General features: G+C 54.7%; 3 non-coding genes across 3 annotated transcripts; 2 read left to right on the top strand and 1 right to left on the bottom strand.

The window, feature by feature from the left end:
* Nucleotides 1-2,963: 2,963 nt before the first annotated feature.
* LOC140215058 (U2 spliceosomal RNA) lies at nt 2,964-3,155 on the bottom strand. The gene has a single exon (XR_011891979.1). It is a non-coding gene; the product is annotated as a U2 spliceosomal RNA (small nuclear RNA).
* Nucleotides 3,156-8,806: 5,651 nt separating this feature from the next.
* On the top strand, nt 8,807-10,621 carry LOC140215059 (small subunit ribosomal RNA). The gene has a single exon (XR_011891980.1). It is a non-coding gene; the product is annotated as a small subunit ribosomal RNA (ribosomal RNA).
* A 1,574-nt stretch (nt 10,622-12,195) lies between these two features.
* LOC140215057 (5.8S ribosomal RNA) lies at nt 12,196-12,348 on the top strand. Its single transcript, XR_011891978.1, has one exon. It is a non-coding gene; the product is annotated as a 5.8S ribosomal RNA (ribosomal RNA).
* The last annotated feature ends 83 nt before the right edge of the window (nt 12,349-12,431 follow it).

Raw genomic sequence — 12,431 nt, 5'->3', positions numbered from 1 at the left:
AAATAATTTCAGTTCAGTTCAGCATGATTGGATTTCATCTTTTCCAGTATTCTCAGTACTCTCGTTGTAGTACCAATTGCCGGCAGATTTTTTTTTTAGTTGTTTAGAGTTATACATTCCTGAACGATGTTTTTCTTTTCCTCAAAGCTAGCCATAGAACCAGCGCTTTCTATAAAATCATGACAATAAGAATCCAGCATATCGGTTCATCTTCGGCGCGATTAAAGTTCGGGAACTGGCGATTTTTTATTGCCGTGATCAAGAAGGTTAACACCAGATAAGGCGTGATATTTCAGCATACCAGTCACGATATCTAATCGAATCTAAGATTGAAATGGCGTTCTGAATTCTTTCGGTTCCAGATAGAAAGAAACAGAAAAAAAAAAAAAAAGAAAGGATGTGATTGATTGCCATTCAAATCTGAAGACCGCGTGGAGAAAGTGTTCCGGTTTACATTCGGCAAATCAAAATGAACGGCTAAAATTAATCCATCGTCTGGTTTCATGCGCGAGATCACGTAAAAGGCAGCCATTCTTCTTAGCATGGTTTCTCTCTTTTGCTCTCTCATTCGCGCACGGAAATTTCTTCGTACGGGAATTTTATGAAGCGAAGGCGGCTGCAGACCATTTTCTTTGTTTAGTTCATGTTCGTAGGCGCAAATTACAAACCTAACACTTGGAGCAACATTTCCACTACTCTAGAGGGGCATAAACTGTAGACAGTGCACGCTTTCTCATTTATCCAATCGCTCGCAAACACATTGCATTGCTAGTCTACAGTGGCAATACAAAGTGACGTTTCACCATGCACGTCGAAGTTCATTACCAGTACCGCGCCAGCATCGACCGGCCGGCGAAGCGACGAGCTCAGCAGCGCATGCGCAAGGCCCGACACCACCCCAACCGAGCTTCCCTGCTTATCGGAGAGAGCAAGTGCGCGTGAACACGGGCGCGTCTGAGTATCTGGATTTAAAAAAAAAAAGAAAAAGAAAGCGTTTCCGAGATATTGACAAAGACAAGTGGTCGCGGTCGCTCTGAATCTTATCGTATTATAGAAAACGTGGGATGGCGGCGCTTCCTCGAGGGTCAGAAAGTACAATCGTCGAACTAGGTGGCAAGTGGAGTACATCCTTTTTCTTGGAACGGTTTGCAATTGACTGCTTGAATGTGCCGACCACGCGTCGCGGGTCGCGTATAGAGCCAACCGTTGGCAAGCACGCGTCTAGCGTAGCAGCAGAACCGATCGCGGTTGCGATAACCCATCGTTGGCAGCGAAAAAGAAAAACACCCACACGCAGTTTGTAGCAATAACCGTACAAATCAATGTGGTTTTAAATATAGCTTCACTGGTCACCCAAGAAGGGCACCGAAACTTTCTCATGACGCACACCGCTGTAGTCCACAAAGAACAAAGCGCACAAAATAGATATGATACAGCCGCACCGCATTATTTCGTGTTTTCACCATTTCATTACTTTCGTGTGCATGCGCGCTAGGGCCACGCAGGCCAGGAGTAAAAGGCACGAAAAAAAAAAAAAAAATGGTACGCAATCCTAAGCTTTGACTTGACTGCTGTGGCACTCGCATTTGTGTTCTTTACCTTAGGCGAACGCAATGCGCAAACTGAACTGGAATTTCCAATAATGGAAATTCCTGTTTGGCTCATATTTGCGTTTTTCGCCCGAGCAAGCGCTTCACTGCACTACGCTTTGCCCCTTCAACGTGGCTACACTGCCCGGCAGGCGTGTTCTGCGTAGGGCCGAACCTGCAGGCAAAAAGCATGGGCGCCGCCATCTTGTTGAGAGCGGCGCCAGGGACACAATCGCGCCTAGCTCATTGAGTTTTCCCCCAAAACTGAAAAAAATTTGACTTCATTAAACGAGAAAGATGCCACGAGTGTCCCAACAAAAAGCTTTGAGGATTACCGAAGGGTAACTGAGGGCGACGCAACGGGCTCTGGAAAGAAGGATGATGGGTGTGGCGTCACGGGGGGATCGGAATAGAGCAGATTGGGGTGTGCGAGAACAAACGCTCGTTAATGACACCAAAGTTTAAACCAGGAAAAACAAATGGGCATGCGCAGGGCATGCAATCTGGGGGGAAGATAACCGGTGGCCATTAAGGGTTACAGACTGAATTCCGAGAGGAGGGAAGCGTAGCAGGGGGTGGCAGAAAGGTAGGAGGGCAGATTAGATTAGGGACTACATGGCGACAATCGGCACCTGACCGGGGTACTTGGAGGATCATGGGAGATGCCTTTGCCCTGCAGTGGGCGTAGCCAGGATGATGATGATGATGATGTTCATGATGAAAAGGTAGCAACAGGTCTTCGTAACATACAGGTTAGAAAGATGAGGCACCTTTTAACCCTTGAATATATTTCGCCACATTCGGGCATACGACAAGTTTGTTTTCGAGGCGCTCGGTCCCACTGCTGCGAAAATGTGTACACAAAGGCTGCACAGTAGTTGCCAGAAATCGGGCACTCTATTTTTCTTTCATAGGGAATCTTTCTTCCACTTGGGCAGCGGATTTCGGCGGCAGGGCGAGCTTGCGTGGGCGCGGTGGTTTACGGATCCAAGCGATAGTGAACTCCAAAATCCAGTGTTGGCTTTGAGTGGGATTCATATTGATTGCGAACCCCACGGCTAATCCTACCCCCCATCCCCCCAAGTGGCTCTTTACAGGAGACAATCATTCAGAGACATCGGACAAATAGGAATTCTGGTTCTTTCTTTTGCTTTCATTAATTTTTCTCGAAGCCCATAACTAGAAATTTGCTGGAGCGGCTGTCCCATTTGCGACGCAACAAGTGCGACGCTACACACAGATGGAGTGGCAGTTTAATTACTCTCGTGGTCCGCGAACCGGCATCGTTGCGTGTAGTATAGGAATGGTGCGTGTCAAGTCAGTGCTCGCGTTGAGCTTGTGCTCTTCATTTTGATTGAATGAAGTCTCACCTAAGTGAGCGGGGCCGATCCCGGAGGTAGTGCAATACCGGGCCGACCTGCGGCGGAGGTGAAGCAGGCTTCAAGCACTCCGCCAACTTCCAAAAATAGGTTTAATATCGTGGGTCCATATAGAACCCGTATCAGATATTAAGCTGATAAGAACAGAGTTTTTTATTTATGCTAGTTACAAATACATCAAAAATATGTTACAAAACCAAGGAAAAAACGGATAAAAGGTGTATAATCTAAAAACGCAAACAAATGACTAAAAAAACTAGTTAGTGGTGTTAGTGATAAAAGGCTAAAACTGTAAAGGTGTAAAATACATGGCAAAACGCTTCTCTAAAACATAAAAGATCATTAAGAGGTGCCTACATGGGCTTTAAAAATCTTCGTAGATGGGCTTCGTAAATCTTCGTACATGGGCTTTAAAAATCTACACTTTGATCTTAGCCAAAAGGCCGAGAAGCGATGTCCTTCACTTCACTTCATTGTACTACTGCCTTGTGGGCGCCCTGCCGACATGGGTAACCTCAGCAACAGCGTGGGCAATATTATAAAATTCAGCCTGTGTACAGACTCAACGCTCCCTATCTCACGGATGAATTCGCAACGCCTCAGTCTTTCGCTGTTAACGAAACGCTGTCGCGTAGAAACGAGACCCGAGTGCAAGCTTGCTTGTAACGCGAAACCAACCAAGGCAACCTCGTAGAAAACGGAACAGGCGAGCGGAAAAAAAACGCGCCAGGGGAATGCTTACTTCCGTCTGAATGCGACCGCTCAAGGTGACCTTCCTTGAGGGCTTCGTTTCAAGCCCGTGTGCAATTGTAATATACTACGCGCATTTCCTTCATTTCTTTTTATTTACCGCAAGGCCCACTGAAAATTTTGATACGGCACAGGCCGGGACGGATCGCAACGTGTCGAATCGACCGGTAGAATTAGGTAGCATGCCCCATGTACGAAGACGAGCAACATAGAAGTGAATGACAAAATAAATATAGAAAACGCTGCACACTCCTTCCAACCGGAAACATAGAGGGGAGAAAGATCGCCATCTGAAACACAGGCATTGTAAAAAAAAGAAAAAAAAAAGTGCTACCTCATCATCTTTACCATTACCGTGTGTGTGTATGTATATATGCATGTGTGTGTGTGTGTGTTTGTGTATTTATATATATATATATATATATATATATATATATATACGCACACATGCTAGCATAGCTTAAACGCAGCTGGAAAGCTCAGCCTTGCACAAGAACCACCCCCTGTCGCAAACCCCTTTGAAACATTCAAATGCCAAACACGAGTAGAGCGAGGTCGTTCGAACCTGGCGCCAAAACGCATTGGCGCCATCTGTGTACGGAACTAGGAAAACCTGCGGACTTTGCAATACAGAAAGAAAGGTAGATGGCGCGAGCTAACGCTCCATTGCATACTAAGAACGAGAGTTAGTGAATAATGGCAGAAACGTCTTGGGAAGAGAAAAAAAAAAAAAACACGCAAAAGTTGTTGGCTTGTGCAAGCACTCTATGTTACAGCGATTAAAGAGCATAGCATCTTCTACAACAGCAGCTACAAAAAGAAGAAGAACGTGAGAGAGGGAGAGAGACAGGCGTGTTTCTTTGGAATGCAGAGCATGCAGCACATACTATAAAGTGCCAAAGAGACGGGGAAAGCAGATGGCGCGAAGGTGTATGTCCTCAAAGCTTGAAAGCAATTTCTAAATTACATGTACCGAAGTCCACCTACTCTCATCAGGTTGCTCCCGCCTCCAGTTGCGTTTAAAGTGAAATTACAGTCGCCTCAAAGGCAGACAGAGAGAGAGTGAAAATAGGTACACTTGCTTCGCGCAGCTGCAGCCGTTCAAATTTTACAGCAAGAGCACTCCCGAAGCAACAAAGTCCGCTGCCGCCTGGGCGCAATGCGCTCGCTTCAGTAAATTGCCGTGCTGGCCTCGGCAACCAAGAGGTGTAGTGCGGCAGACTGCTGCATTGTAGCACACCGCAAACCGTGCAGACGTAAGCGATCGCCTCGACATCGCTGCGAGCGCTCGAAGAGACAAAGTCCGAAACCACGTGTGCCGGGGCGGTGCGAGCGCGACGCCTTTGACGCAACTTTTGCGTACAAGCCGCCGCACCGCCACGACGGAATCGCTGGCATCCCGCACGCAGCTGCATTGTGTCACGCCGGCAATCGTTGAAACACCACGCAGTCGTCGGCGTCGGCCCCGACATGGTTGCGAGCGCTGGAAGAGACAAAGTCCGAAACCGCGTGTGCCGGGGCGGCGCGAGCGCGACGCCTTTGACGCAACTTTTGCGTACAAGCCGCCGCACGGACACGACGGAGCCGGTGTCACCCTGCAGAGGGCTGCACTATAGCACGCCGGGAACCGGCAAAGAACCGCGCAGACGTCGTCGTTGGCCGCGGCGTTGCCGCGAGCACGCGAAGAGACAAAGTCCGAAAGGACGTCAGCCGGGGCGTCGAGCACGCCGCCCGCACTGTTCGCACGCGTGCTCGGAAATGGCGAAGGGGCCGCGCTAGCGTGCCTTGAATCGGTGAGCGGCGGTACCGCGGCGATCGCCAGAGCTCGAATCCGCCCTGCAAAAGCCAAATATTGGCGCTCGGCTCGGCGCAGTACGCCGCCGCGTCGCACGAGTACGGCCCCATGGAGGTCTGGGCACTTATCGCTGCTACTGTAAGGGGCCGTACGGCCCCGGCCGACATTGTACCGTAGTGCGATTTTCGGCTTGCGCGTGCTCGTGGCGTAGTCCGCGCACCGTTCCGACGTCGACAATCGTGCCCACGACTACGCGAGCGCTGGAAGAGACAAAGTCCGAAACCGCGTGTGCCGGGGCGGCGCGAGCGCGACGCCTTTGACGCAACTTTTGCGTACAAGCCGCCGCACGGACACGACGGAGCCGGTGTCGCCCTGCAGAGGGCTGCACTATAGCACGCCGGGAACCGGCAAAGAACCGCGCAGACGTCGTCGTTGGCCGCGGCGTTGCCGCGAGCACGCGAAGAGACAAAGTCCGAAACGACGTCAGCCGGGGCGTCGAGCACGCCGCCCGCACTGTTCGCACGCGTGCTCGGAAATGGCGAAGGGGCCGCGCTAGCGTGCCTTGAATCGGTGAGCGGCGGTACCGCGGCGATAGCCAGAGCTCGAATCCGCCCTGCAAAAGCCAAATATTGGCGCTCGGCTCGGCGCAGTACGCCGCCGCGTCGCACGAGTACGGCCCCATGGAGGTCTGGGCACTTATCGCTGCTACTGTAAGGGGCCGTACGGCCCCGGCCGACATTGTACCGTAGTGCGATTTTCGTCTTGCGCGTGCTCGTGGCGGTGTCCGCGCACCGTTCCGACGTCGACAATCGTGCCCACGACTACGCGAGCGCTGGAAGAGACAAAGTCCGAAACCGCGTGTGCCGGGGCGGCGCGAGCGCGACGCCTTTGACGCAACTTTTGCGTACAAGCCGCCGCACGGACACGACGGAATCGCTGGCATCCCGCACGCAGCTGCATTGTGTCACGCCGGCAATCGTTGAAACACCACGCAGTCGTCGGCGTCGGCCCCGACATGGTTGCGAGCGCTGGAAGAGACAAAGTCCGAAACCGCGTGTGCCGGGGCGGCGCGAGCGCGACGCCTTTGACGCAACTTTTGCGTACAAGCCGCCGCACGGACACGACGGAGCCGGTGTCGCCCTGCAGAGGGCTGCACTATAGCACGCCGGGAACCGGCAAAGAACCGCGCAGACGTCGTCGTTGGCCGCGGCGTTGCCGCGAGCACGCGAAGAGACAAAGTCCGAAACGACGTCAGCCGGGGCGTCGAGCACGCCGCCCGCACTGTTCGCACGCGTGCTCGGAAATGGCGAAGGGGCCGCGCTAGCGTGCCTTGAATCGGTGAGCGGCGGTACCGCGGCGATCGCCAGAGCTCGAATCCGCCCTGCAAAAGCCAAATATTGGCGCTCGGCTCGGCGCAGTACGCCGCCGCGTCGCACGAGTACGGCCCCATGGAGGTCTGGGCACTTATCGCTGCTACTGTAAGGGGCCGTACGGCCCCGGCCGACATTGTACCGTAGTGCGATTTTCGTCTTGCGCGTGCTCGTGGCGGTGTCCGCGCACCGTTGCGACGTCGACAATCGTGCCCACGACTACGCGAGCGCTGGAAGAGACAAAGTCCGAAACCGCGTGTGCCGGGGCGGCGCGAGCGCGACGCCTTTGACGCAACTTTTGCGTACAAGCCGCCGCACGGCCACGACGGAGCCGGTGTCACCCTGCAGAGGGCTGCACTGTAGCACGCCGGGAACCGGCAAAGAACCGCGCAGACGTCGTCGTTGGCCGCGGCGTTGCCGCGAGCACGCGAAGAGACAAAGTCCGAAACGACGTCAGCCGGGGCGTCGAGCACGCCGCCCGCACTGTTCGCACGCGTGCTCGGAAATGGCGAAGGGGCCGCGCTAGCGTGCCTTGAATCGGTGAGCGGCGGTACCGCGGCGATCGCCAGAGCTCGAATCCGCCCTGCAAAAGCCAAATATTGGCGCTCGGCTCGGCGCAGTACGCCGCCGCGTCGCACGAGTACGGCCCCATGGAGGTCTGGGCACTTATCGCTGCTACTGTAAGGGGCCGTACGGCCCCGGCCGACATTGTACCGTAGTGCGATTTTCGTCTTGCGCGTGCTCGTGGCGGTGTCCGCGCACCGTTGCGACGTCGACAATCGTGCCCACGACTACGCGAGCGCTGGAAGAGACAAAGTCCGAAACCGCGTGTGCCGGGGCGGCGCGAGCGCGACGCCTTTGACGCAACTTTTGCGTACAAGCCGCCGCACGGCCACGACGGAGCCGGTGTCACCCTGCAGAGGGCTGCACTGTAGCACGCCGGGAACCGGCAAAGAACCGCGCAGACGTCGTCGTTGGCCGCGGCGTTGCCGCGAGCACGCGAAGAGACAAAGTCCGAAACGACGTCAGCCGGGGCGTCGAGCACGCCGCCCGCACTGTTCGCACTCGTGCTCGGAAATGGCGAAGGGGCCGTGCTAGCGTGCCTCGAATCGATCGGCCGGGGGCCCCGTAGGGCGACAGACAGGCAATTGTGCAGGAAACCGTACTGGCCATTGGCGAGAAATTGCCGTTCGCGCATTCGGTGGACGCGCTGCGCTTTCACGACTTCGGCATTGTGCTGCCGACGTAAGCTTTCAATCTTGCTCGCGGCGTTACGAGGCGGCACGATTTTCGCCAAACGCTCGTCGAAAGTGGCACGAGTACGGCCCCATGGAGGTCTGGGTACTTATCGCTGCTATTATATGGGGGTCCCAGAGAGCAGTCGCCCCCAAAGCGACCTGGGTGTTTGATATGCGGCGGGCTTCGTGCCCGTCAAGCGTGTCCCCGGTATCGCTCCCGTGGATCCCACAGCTGACGTCTGCAGCCTCATCCGCTTGATGCGTTAGGGGCTGGTTGTCGGACGACGCTTTTTCCACGATATCGAAGTGTGTTCCGCATCGTCCTCGGACGAATCAAATACGAAAGCGCCGAAGGCGCGGGCGTGACCCGTCGCCTAGCGGCTTTGCCGTCTCGGCTACGTTGCAAGTGTCGGTCGGTCCACCAGTGCTGCGGGCTCGAGAGAAACCGCAAGCCGCGATCGAGTCGACACAACCGGTCTATCGAGAATGTTGCGTGCTTCTTGCCGCGTGGCGATACCCGGCCCTGCGGGGAGGGCGCCGTTGCGAGCTCGAACGCCGTCGTCTCGGACTGTGCAAAGTGCTACCCTTTGCGAGAACGAAGCGTGTTGGGGCGCCTGAAGGTGGCCTCGGCATCGCAAAAACGGCGTCCGGCCTGCTTGAAAGGCTGGACGCGCAGTTGAACGATTACCTGGTTGATCCTGCCAGTAATCATATGCTTGTCTCAAAGATTAAGCCATGCATGTCTAAGTACATGCCGAAATAAGGCGAAACCGCGAATGGCTCATTAAATCAGTTATGGTTCCTTAGATCGTTTCTTCCTACTTGGATAACTGTGGCAATTCTAGAGCTAATACATGCAGTGAGCCTGAAGCCCTTTGGGCGACGGGTGCTTTTATTAGACCAAGATCGATCGGGTTTCGGCCCGTATTGTGTGGTGACTCTGGATAACTTTGTGCTGATCGCATGGCCACGAGCCGGCGACGTTTCTTTCAAGTGTCTGCCTTATCAACTTTCGATGGTAGGTTACTTGCTTACCATGGTTGTTACGGGTAACGGAGAATCAGGGTTCGATTCCGGAGAGGGAGCCTGAGAAACGGCTACCACATCCAAGGAAGGCAGCAGGCGCGCAAATTACCCACTCCCGGCACGGGGAGGTAGTGACGAAAAATAACAATACGGGACTCTTTTGAGGCCCCGTAATTGAAATGAGTACACTCTAAATCCTTTAACGAGGATCAATTGGAGGGCAAGTCTGGTGCCAGCAGCCGCGGTAATTCCAGCTCCAATAGCGTATACTAAAGCTGCTGCGGTTAAAAAGCTCGTAGTTGGATCTCAGTTCCAGACGAGTAGTGCATCTACCCGATGCGACGGCTCGGACTGAACATCATGCCGGTCCTTTCTTGGTGCACTTCATTGTGTGCCTCGAGAAGGCCGGTGCTTTTACTTTGAAAAAATTAGAGTGCTCAACGCAGGCGAGTCGCCTGAATAAACTTGCATGGAATAATAGAACAAGACCTCGTTTCTGTTCTGTTGGTTTTTGGAATACGAGGTAATGATTAAGAGGGACAGACGGGGGCATTCGTATTGCGGCGCTAGAGGTGAAATTCTTGGACCGTCGCAAGACGAACTACTGCGAAAGCATTTGCCAAGAATGTTTTCTTTGATCAAGAACGAAAGTCAGAGGTTCGAAGGCGATCAGATACCGCCCTAGTTCTGACCATAAACGATGCCAACCAGCGATCCGCCTGAGTTACTCAAATGACTCGGCGGGCAGCTTCCGGGAAACCAAAGTGTTTGGGTTCCGGGGGAAGTATGGTTGCAAAGCTGAAACTTAAAGGAATTGACGGAAGGGCACCACCAGGAGTGGAGCCTGCGGCTTAATTTGACTCAACACGGGAAAACTTACCCGGCCCGGACACTGGGAGGATTGACAGATTGAGAGCTCTTTCTTGATTCGGTGGATGGTGGTGCATGGCCGTTCTTAGTTGGTGGAGCGATTTGTCTGGTTAATTCCGATAACGAACGAGACTCTAGCCTATTAAATAGGTGCGGGGTTCCCAGCACCTTACAACCTTCTTAGAGGGACAAGCGGCTCCTAGCCGCACGAAACAGAGCAATAACAGGTCTGTGATGCCCTTAGATGTCCGGGGCCGCACGCGCGCTACACTGAAGGAAGCAGCGTGTCTTTATCCCTGTCTGAAAAGACTGGGTAACCCGTGGAACTTCTTTCGTGATTGGGATAGGGGCTTGCAATTGTTCCCCTTGAACGAGGAATTCCCAGTAAGCGCGAGTCATAAGCTCGCGTTGATTACGTCCCTGCCCTTTGTACACACCGCCCGTCGCTACTACCGATTGAATGATTTAGTGAGGTCTTCGGACCGATGTCCGGCGCGGCCTTTCGGTTGCGCCGGTCTGTTGGAAAGATGACCAAACTTGATCATTTAGAGGAAGTAAAAGTCGTAACAAGGTTTCCGTAGGTGAACCTGCGGAAGGATCATTACCGGATTGTGAAGGGTGGCGAGCGCCATTGTTTCTACCCCGTGTGGGTGAAGCAGCTCGCTGCGCCCGACGCTTTCCGCCGCTGGCCCCGCTTGGACGCGGGGACGGCTATACCCGAACATGCCGGGGACTGCCTGAATTTTGAGGGGCGCCCCGTGCCAAATTTGTTGCGCCCAGTGGACGCCGGCTGCAACCTTGGACGGTTGGCTTGGCCGCGCCCGCGGGTAGAAACGGCGTAACGCACACTGGGTGGGCTTTCTGTCCGCTTTGGCGCTCTTGCGCGGAATGGGAGTAAGACGACCCGACCTGCTGCTTTGCCCAGTACGAGGGGAACGGCGAAGCGTGCGGTCGGTCAAGGAACTGACGGTCGAGAGCTAATGCCGCTGCCGCTTAGTACACACACGGAACCGTGGTGCGAGCGCTCTCCCGTCCTCCGCGGCAAACGCTGCCGAGTCTGAAAAGTCTGGCGGCTGCCGGTCGCTTCCTGCGGCGAGTATGGAGTAACGACCCGACTTTGTTGCCGCCCAAGTACTAAAGGAACGGTGTGGCGCTCGGTCGGTCATGGAACTGTCGGTATGAGGGTGCGGCTGCCAAGTACGGAAGGAACCGTGGCCTAAAGTGCTCTCCCGTCCTCCGCGGCAAATGCCACCGAGTCCGAAAGGGCCGGAGGCTGCCGGTCGGCTCCTGCTCGTGACGCGCGAGGTGTCGAGATCGCGGTTTAATGCGACGACGTCTGCAGGCTATTCGCCCGCCGCCGAGGGAAAGGCGGCGTTGCTGCGAAGTACCGAAGGAAACGCGGCTTTGCTACGTCGGAAGCGTTCTGCGGTTAGCGGACTTGTGCGCTTTGGGAAGGCGCCGCACGTCGAAAGAGGAAGTACGGACAGACGAGGGACTGTAGTCCCGGATTCGAACGCACTTGCGGCCAGGCCCTTGCTGGCTTCGTCTTCCGCCTCAAGTAGACTTGTTGTGGCGCCGGCGCAGGGAGCCGTCCCTGGCACTGGCCGAGTGGTTTTGGAGAGCTGCGCGAGTACGCGCGCCGGGCTCTTGTCTTTCGTCTCAAGTAGGCTGTTGGATCAACAGCGGTTATGCTGCGGCGATCTGCCGATGCGAAAGTGTGTGTGTGTTTGAGGCCCTTCTATGAACCTACTGCTGACTGAAGCGAAGCACGTCGATGGGGGTGAAGCCCTGCCCGTGGCCGTGTAGCCGTTAAAGACTCCACAGCGGCTTAGCCCTAATCATGGCTCTGTCGCTCTTTGCAATTTTTAGTGGAGCGATGTGAACGTGCACACGAGACACACGGGTCCGGTGGTTGGATGGCAGGTAAAACCGGCTTCGAGTGCGCGCAAACGGCATAAGCTACCTCGAGGGCAAGCGAGGAAGGCGTGGGCGCAAAACACACGCGCGAGTAGCAGGAGTGGAGTGCCATTAGGCTTTCAGCTGCTGAGACGCGGCCGCCGAAAGAGCGAGACTGGAGGAGCGCACGCCGAAAGGCGCTCTTCGAAACCACACACAGGGAGACGCCACGTGCCTAAAACCCTGGTTGTACTGTACTGAATTGAACAAACTATTTTTCACGACTCTAAGCGGTGGATCACTCGGTTCTCGGGTCGATGAAGAACGCAGCCAGCTGCGAGACTTGGTGTGAATTGCAGGACACACTGAGCACTGATTCTTTGAACGCACATTGCGGCCTTGGGTCTTCCCTTGGCTTCGTCTGTCTGAGGGTCGGATCACATATCAAGAGAGACTTCGGCGCACAGGGAACGTGCGTCCGTCGACTCGTTTTGACCGCGTCGGCATCATGGACAGTA

The sequence above is a fragment of the Dermacentor andersoni genome, unplaced genomic scaffold (genome assembly GCF_023375885.2).
Source record: "Dermacentor andersoni unplaced genomic scaffold, qqDerAnde1_hic_scaffold ctg00000802.1, whole genome shotgun sequence".
Taxonomy (NCBI): domain Eukaryota; kingdom Metazoa; phylum Arthropoda; class Arachnida; order Ixodida; family Ixodidae; genus Dermacentor; species Dermacentor andersoni.
The sequence above is the reverse complement of the archived record's forward strand: the minus strand, read 5'-3'. Positions and strand labels throughout refer to the sequence as shown.